Genomic DNA, 8,980 nt, shown 5'->3' on the forward strand with positions numbered 1-8,980 from the left:
AATTTAAAGGTCGACAAATTAACTCCCTCGTAGTCTCCCCTTTCCTCCTCCTTGACTCTCCTCTCTTCCTCTCCCCTTCTTCCATGTCCACCCTCTTGCCACTCTCACTCTCCTTTCCCCTCCTCCTCTAAACCCAACCAGCTCTACACCTAACCCAACCCTTCCCTCCATATATCCTTCTGCCACTTGCTATCCTATCCATCCCATATCCCTCCCCCTACCAACTCCCTCCCTGCCCCTCCCTTCTCTATCTTCGTACAACGCTTCTCCGTACCCCCTCCGCCACACCCCTCCCCCTACCACCTTCCTCCTCTCACCCCCAGCCGCCACATCCCCTAAAACCAAGATGTGACGAGAACTTAAACAAGCCACGTCCTCTCCGACCTTGACCTTTGACCTTGCTCGCGTCCTAAGGATAATCTAATGCCCCGAAGGTTTTATCGTCTAAATATACACCAGTGGAGATCTTGGGTGAGATCTTCTCTCTCTTTTTTGTTTCAAGACGTATTAACGAAGAAAAACAAATGCACAAGCATGCAAACACGCACGTGCACGCAAACAAATGCAAGTATAGAAACACACACGTGGTAGTTGGTAAACACACATGAACATGCAATGACGCAAACACTAACACAATTATATAAACCAATGTAAATAGGTATATACGTGTGTAGACACATACATATGCTTATTGAATATCGCCTTTAAGGGAAAAATGGAAAGATATAATTATGAATCCCGAGTTACTGGATTATGTTAATCTTAATTTATAGTTCGGTCACTTCTTTCTTAAATTTTTATAATTTTTTTTCCCCTTGTAGCTTTATCTTGTCTGATATTCATGTCCATTTTTCTCTCTTTCTGTCACTGTTTCCCTTTTTGCTCTTTGTTTGCCTATTTGTGTCTATTTTTCTTTCTTCGTCATGCCTGTCTGTCTCTCTCGTCTCCCCATACCTATTTCTTCCTTTTTCTCTTTCTCTCTCTCTTTCCAATTTCCCCCCTCCCAAGTTCCCTCCTCTTTTTCCCTCCCTAACACCTTCTCCCCCCACCTCTATCTTCCTCCCTCTTCGCTCTCTTACTCTTCCCTTTCTTCCTCCCCTTCTATCCCTTCCTCTCCCTTCCCATCCACCAGTCCCCTTTATCCACCCTACCCCTCCATCCGTCCCTCGCGGTTCACCAAAAAATCCCATTATGTCAAAAGCCATGACTTTGATCCCACGACCCAGGTGTCAAGTTCATCAAGTGGGTCTTCCCGAAAGTAGGCAGATGAGGAAGTTAGTAATAAGATTATTGTATATATCTTTTTTCTTGCATTTATCAGTGTAGTTGATATAAGTAGAGTGGGTACGAATACAGATTTCGTTCTTTGTCTATTTTGGTAGATAACATTTAATATTGACATGTTGGGTTCATAATAATTCTCAAATTTACAACCACTTGTGACCTTGTATACGACTGAGCTTAATAGCCTCATAGCATAGAGATAGGATTTATCAAGGAGAGAGCTATACATCTCTTTCCTTATCTGACGTAACCTAACAAACCCATATAACATACTCCACTCTATTATACACCATGTTAATATACAGGTAGGTGCATAATGTAAGTCCCTAGGTACTAGAGGGTTTTCCATTGACTCAGGCTTAAGGTTTCTTATTATTTACTTTTACATAAGTATCCCCTTATATACAGCCATTTTTTGTTATTCAGTCATTGAAAATGTGTCATTGCAGCGGAAGAACGATTGTGTATAAAATGTTTTATGTAAATCTCTCTCTCTCTCTCTCTCTCTCTCTCTCTCTCTCTCTCTCTCTCTCTCTCTCTCTCTCTCTCTCTCTCTCTCTCTCTCTCTCTCTCTCTCTCTCTAAAGGCGTATCAAAATTTCAGTTTTTCCTCCCTCCATCTACTTATCTACCTATTGCTAACTCCTTTTCTGTGTGTGTGTGTGTGTGTGTGTGTGTGTGTGTGTGTGTGTGTGTGTGTGTGTGTGTGTGTGTGTGTGTGTGTGTGTGTGTGTGTGTGTGTGTGTGTGTGCCCACCCTACCGTTCCCTTTACCCATCCCCATTTCCTTTTTAAGTCCCCTGCATGCCTTGTCTGTTTCCTATTCTCGTACCTTTTTCCTTTCCCTTTTCACTCCCCCCCCCCCCCTTTCCCACCTTCAATGTCACTGCCTCGAACAATAATGATGATGATGATGATGATGATGATGATGATGATGACACCAGTAATATCAATAGCGATAGTAATGATAACAGTGATGATAATCATATACACGTAATATGAGACACGCGCGAGCTTGTGTGTGTGTTTGTCGTTCTTTAATATTTATATCAATTATCTCCCCATTTTACACCAAATTAAACCGACTTCAAGTCCGCAGTCACATGGGATGTGACTTCAGGCATACGGACGGAACATTAGCATTATTCACATATGATCGTAATGTAAAAAATAATATGCGAACGGACAGACAGACAAACGAAACGCTTTATGGTACGACAATGATGATGATAACACTGACTAAGAAAATACTATTGTTATTTTACTAAAAATAATGACAAATAATAAACATCAATACCAGTAATAACAATATCCATGAAAATAATAATAGTTATACCTATAAACAATAATAATAATATAAATTACAATAATAAAAATGATAGTGATAATGACAACACTGATAATGATGACAATATTAATACTACTATAAATATTGAAGATAATAATCATTAATAGATTATAACAAAAGCAATAGCACCAACACGATGATAATGAGGATGATAATCATCATCATCATAATAATAATAATAATAATAATAATAATAAAAATAATAATAATAATAATGACAGTAACAACATAACAATGATAATAGCAATAGTAATAACAACAGCAACATCAGTAACAATAGTAATAAGGATAATTATCACAACAAACCCAATGAATAAATAAAAGAATAAAAAAGGTAGAAAAAAGTACTCTATTTCCAAAGCTTTTCTATCAAAAGTTGAATTCACTCTCTAAAAATGCGATTAACAAAGGAAATTCCGTTAAGTGCTTGAACACAATAACGATACATATAAGAGGATTTTCCAGTTGTTCACTAAATTTTAAAATGCCGCTGCTTAATCGCCTTCGCTCGCTCTCTCTCGCGCTCGCTTTCTCTCTCTCTCTCGCGCTCGCTTTCTCTCTCTCTCTCTCTCTCTCTCTCTCTCTCTCTCTCTCTCTCTTCTCAACTCTCTCTCTCTCTCTCTCTCTCTCTCTCTCTCTCTCTCTCTCTCTCTCTCTCTCTCTATTATTCGGGTAAAAAGGAACAATTCTATGAAAATTAATGGTGTGCCGCAGATATATAGCGAATTCCATTGGTGTAATATCGAATATATCCAACAGTCTTGACGTGATAGCACAGTAGTTGGGGCTGGTATGGCAGACAACAGGGAAATTGCGAAACAAAAGCCGAAACAAAACGAACGCGGAAAAAAAAGTTCAAAGAAATCCCATTGATATTCCCGAAAGTCTACGAACTGAAATGCAAAACCCCCATAGTTTCAAAACAGTAGTTACAACCATATACTTCCTAGTCACGGGGGCCCCCGGTAATATTTGCACCTAGCCAATACTTCAAGGATCCGACTGTTGAACCCCTGGGTATACACAGTTTTACTGCATTTCACTATATTGTTTTATTTTTTTTCCATAACCGACTCTGCAATGTAAACAACGCATTTCTCGCTAACGCCTGTCAAGGGAAGAGGGTTCGCAGTGCTGTCAAATATAATGGAAACACGCATCTAATTTTGTTATTAAATTGTAAAAAAAATATATATAATTGTATACAGAATACGCGAAATACATAAACACAGATGAGAGATGCTGATACGAAATGATTATTTTCACAAGTGCATAGTACTACACTATAGTACTACGCGCTCCCCCCCAATCCCTTGATAGTTATTGTTTTGGGGGGGCTTAGGAGACGGGGAATGAGGCCCAGTGTTGGGAATTACCCCTACCTTTGTCCTCAGAATGGTCTTTCCTCTCCCTCTTTCCTTTTCTGTCTCTTCCCCAGCCCCCTTCTTCTGTCCACTTACCCTAATCGTTAACTCATTTTTACCATTTTCGTCCCAATACTTTATTATAGTGTTATATGAACCTGATGTCTAGTAGATATATTTAACCATCAACCACTACATTGCGCGCTGATCTCCTCTAGTTTAACTACATATACATTCAATCTCCTTTATTCACTTATTCGTTACAGACGGTCACTGTTTATAAACTAAAAACGTGTGATGGCTTCCTATTTCAAAGAAAAAATAGATTAGCTGACACGTTTAAAGACGTTTCCCTCGATGGTTACCGTTTTCTTTCGTTTAAACCTGAATCCGTAGAAAACGAACATCACAATACAATATGGGTAACTGTTGTATTTAGAATTTTGTAAACCGACAAACAATACTTTCCGACAGGTCACTTAAGTGTATTTTTTTTCTCTTTTTCCCATACAAAATTGCTTTCGAATTCCGTTAATCATTTGGAGACAATACTACACCCCTAAATTATTTCACTATTTCCTTACTTACCGTTGAAGAACTAAAGCCAACATGACGAATTGAGGTGAAATAACACAGGAAAAAACGGAATAGTAAACAGTGTACTTACCACCTGTCCCACGTGCGCAACCTTGTCGATCTTCTGATGTCCCTTTGAGTTTGGGAAAAGACCCTTTGCTGCGTTAGGGTCTTGGAACGAAAACTGAAAGGAAAAACGAATAAAAGTTTTTTAAAAAATGAAGGATAAAATAGATTGTTTATGTATATTGCCTAGAAATATCGGGTTAGTTCTACCTCGTAGTTATGGTGGAATACTACTGAAAGGCATATTGTATATGTATTTTAGTATTTAATTATAAAAACTGAAGTACTACTGTGTTATTAAGGTTTTAATTAATATGTTATGTTGACAAGAAATAGTGATAGTATTATCACTGTATAAAACTGTTAGTACCGAAACGTGCTTATTTATTTTCATTATGTGTGTTCATTTGTTGCTTATATGTAGTCTTTACTTCCCCTTTCACCCCTTTCCCCACTCTGGTGTATTTGTTTGTGTGTCTTCTATGTATGTGTAAGATATTTGGCTGCATATATGCCGTATCTCTATAAACATACATTTATTTTTCATCACACACAATAGAAGTACATCTATTCCCCCCTCTACAATGAGAAGTGAAGGAAGATGAGAGAAGAAGAGATTAGAGGGAGAGAGATGAAGAGAGAGAAGTGCGCAGAAGAAGAAGAGAAGAAGAAGTGCGCAGAAGAAGAAGTGAAGAAGAAAAGAAACAAAGAAAAAAGAAGACAGAATGCCGCAGAAGAAGAAGAAGAAGAAGAAGAAGGCGCAGAAGAAGAAGAAGAAGGCGCAGAAGAAGAAGGCGAAGAAGAAGAAGAAGGCGCAGAAGAAGAAGAAGAAGAAGAAGGCGCAGAAGAAGAAGAAGAAGAAGAAGGCGCAGAAGAAGAAGAAGAAGAAGAAGAAGAAGAAGAAGGGAAAAAAACACATACAGTGGCGTGACTTTCAACTTCACATCAAATGCCTAGTTCCAGGCAAAGAAAGAATGTGAAAAACACCCACAAAGAGCTCATAAAAAATAGATTCTCATCATAATAATGAAAGCGCCAGCACCGTGGTATCTCATTTTAACATTCCTGGTTGGTAATGCAATGCGTCATATTTCGCATTGTAGCTCGATTTTGATTTAACATTTTGTCATAATATTTGTATTCCTTCATAATATTGATCATTTTATGAATATATATAATCATTATCGTTGATATTATTAGTATCATTATCACTGATATTTTGAATATCATTATCATTGATATTATGAATATCATTATCATTATCACCACTATTATCACTATGATCATTATTATCATAGTTATCATGATAGTGCAATATCTAAGTCACTTCGACTTTCTGTAATCTTATAGACTTATGTAAATTTTAACTTTCTTTCCTGCAATTGACCAAGAATCCACACGCACTAGATAGTTTTTAATGACAATTCGCCAGGAACTATTGAAATCAAACAGACAAACCCATTAACTTCATGAGAATGATAATACCAATAACAATGTTTGTTACAGTGTTAATAATGATAATAACAATAACAACAATAATAATAATATTAATACCAATAATAATAATAATAATAATAGAAATGATAATAACACTAATAATTACAACAATGAGATTAATAATAATAATGGTAATAATAATAATAATAATAATAATAATAATAACAGCAATTACAACAACAATAATATAATAATAATAATAATAGAAAAAAAGAAGTGGAAGAATATGAAGTAGAACAATAGAAACAACAACAACAACAAGAACAAAATAATAATAATAGAAGCAGTAATAATGATAATGATGATGGTTGTGGTAGTGATGATGATGATGATAATGATAACAACAATAATACTAATACCAACAACGATGACAAAAACGATAATAATAATAATAAGTATGAAAAACATACAAAACCCAAAATGATAACAATAACCACTCACTATGAATTCCCCTCCGAGAATTTTGCAACACGACATTATAATTAGCTGGAAATGTCCCCGAATATAATGCCACGGTTTTAAAGGCAACACTCTTGACACTGCGCAAAGGTTATTCATATGCCAAGACACCCTTTTCGTGGGTCAAGAAGGCAGTTAGATCTTCATCATTTCTTTGCCTCCCCCCCTCCCCCGTTGTGCAGGTATTACCAATGGTTCGTCGTTATTACTATCATGATAATGGTTATGATGATGATGATAATGGTGGTGATGATAATGGTGGTGATGATAATGGTGGTGATGATAATGGTGATGATGATAATGGTGATGATAATGGTGATGATGATAAGAATGTGCGATGAAAGTGACGTGATGATGATAATGGTGCATGAGAACATGAGTGATGATGATAATGGTGATGATGATAATGATAGATGATAATAATTGATGATAATAATAAACATGGTGATGGTGATGGTGTGATTGTTGATGTGATGATCGATGATTGTGATTTTTATGATATATTATAATGATATAACGATAATTATCAACGATATCATAAGATAATGACATAACAAGATACATCATATAATAACTTTAATATATATAATATAATATAATATAATATATAATGAATACAAAAAAACGATAAAATAAGATTATTCAAAAATATATATAATATCACGTATAATATATCGTTATCATTAATTATATATAATTATATAATTGTATATTATTATCAATATATCAATTAAAAACATAATACATTATCATTATCATAACCTTTAGTTTTATTATCATCATCATCATTGTCCAATAATATAATTAATATAAGAATAAATCAATGATAAACGATAAACTAAGATTATGTCAAAATAATTAATAATAAAGTAACAGTATAAAATAATTAATTAATAAATAATATTAATAAATAATAATAATTAGAAAGAACATAACAAAACATTATAACGATTGACCATAATAACAACCTTCACAGAACTAGATTATACAATAAAAATGTTAATTTCAAAAAAATTCAATGAAAACAATGAAACTAACATATGGATATGCAAGACGATATTAATGATAATTAAATATTACAAGGATAATTAAGTCTTTACCAACACCTTGTGTTCTAAATATACATTAAATTTATTAACAGAACTATTTCTTCATTTCTCGCTTTCTTTCGCTCTCTCTCTCACTCTCTTTCTCTCTAGATTCTAGATTTATCATTTCAATAAAGTGTTTAGGCTCGGGGCTTTCCATAATTATCAACATTGAAAAGTTCACAAAAACTGAACTCTTTGGCAAACATCCCCTCCCCTTTCCGCTCCCTTAAAAAGTGTTTTTGAGATATTTCGATTTGTAAAGAGTATGTGTGTGTGTGTGTGTGTGTTGTGTGTATTTATATATATATATATATATATATATATATATATATTTATTTATTTATTTATTTATTTATATATTTTTTTTTTTTTAGAAAATTTCAAAAGCGCCTGCGGACCGTGAACCGTCTTATTCCCTGTCCTCTTTACATGTACGAGGGGGCTTCAAAAAGTTCGTGGAAAATGGAAAGTAAAAAGTAGAAAAATAAGTTTCAGTTATGATGTTTATTTTTCAACATATGCTCCATTAAGATCAATACACTTCTGCAAACGCTGATTCCAGCCTTTAAGTTTGTGTGAGTAAAACTGAGGGTCATGTGATCTGAATCAATGCCTGAGCAGTTCTTTTTACACTTTCAACCGATGGAAAATTGGTGCCTTTTAATTATTTTTTAAAAAGTTTGGAAACAAAAAGAAGTCGGACGGGGCTAAATTGGGACTGTAAGGTGGATGTCGGACGATTTCCCATCGAAATTCACGTAACACAGCCCTTTTTTCTGATTTTTTTTTTGACAGATTTATCAAAACGCATTCATAATATGCAGATGTCATTGTTTTCTTGCTCTCGAGGAAGTCAACCAGCAAAATCCCAGAAAACAGTGGCCATGACCTTTCCTCTTGAACGCTCAGATTTTGCTTTGACTGATCCACTTCCATGGACAGCCACTGCTTAGATTGAATTTTGTCCTCGGGATTCTACTGGTAGAGCAATGTTTCATCCCTTGTCACAATTCTCTGCAGAAAAGCTTCAGAGTCCTCATTCTACTTGTTCAAAATTTCCATTGAAAGATCTACCTTTGTTTGCTGCTGATCAGGGCGCAACAGCCTAGGGACCCATCGAGCGGAAAGCTTGTTTAGCCCCAAACTCTCTCCACCAGAATTGTGTGTGTTAAACCCACAGAGATATTAAGTGTGGTTGCTATCGATTTAGTGGTTATTTGTTTATCCTTTTCAACCATGTCGCGAACAGCATCTATGTTTTCCTCACAAGCTGATGTTTGAACACGTTATAAATCGT

Source organism: Penaeus monodon, chromosome 40, assembly GCF_015228065.2.
Source record: "Penaeus monodon isolate SGIC_2016 chromosome 40, NSTDA_Pmon_1, whole genome shotgun sequence".
In the NCBI taxonomy this organism is placed as follows: Eukaryota; Metazoa; Arthropoda; class Malacostraca; order Decapoda; family Penaeidae; genus Penaeus; species Penaeus monodon.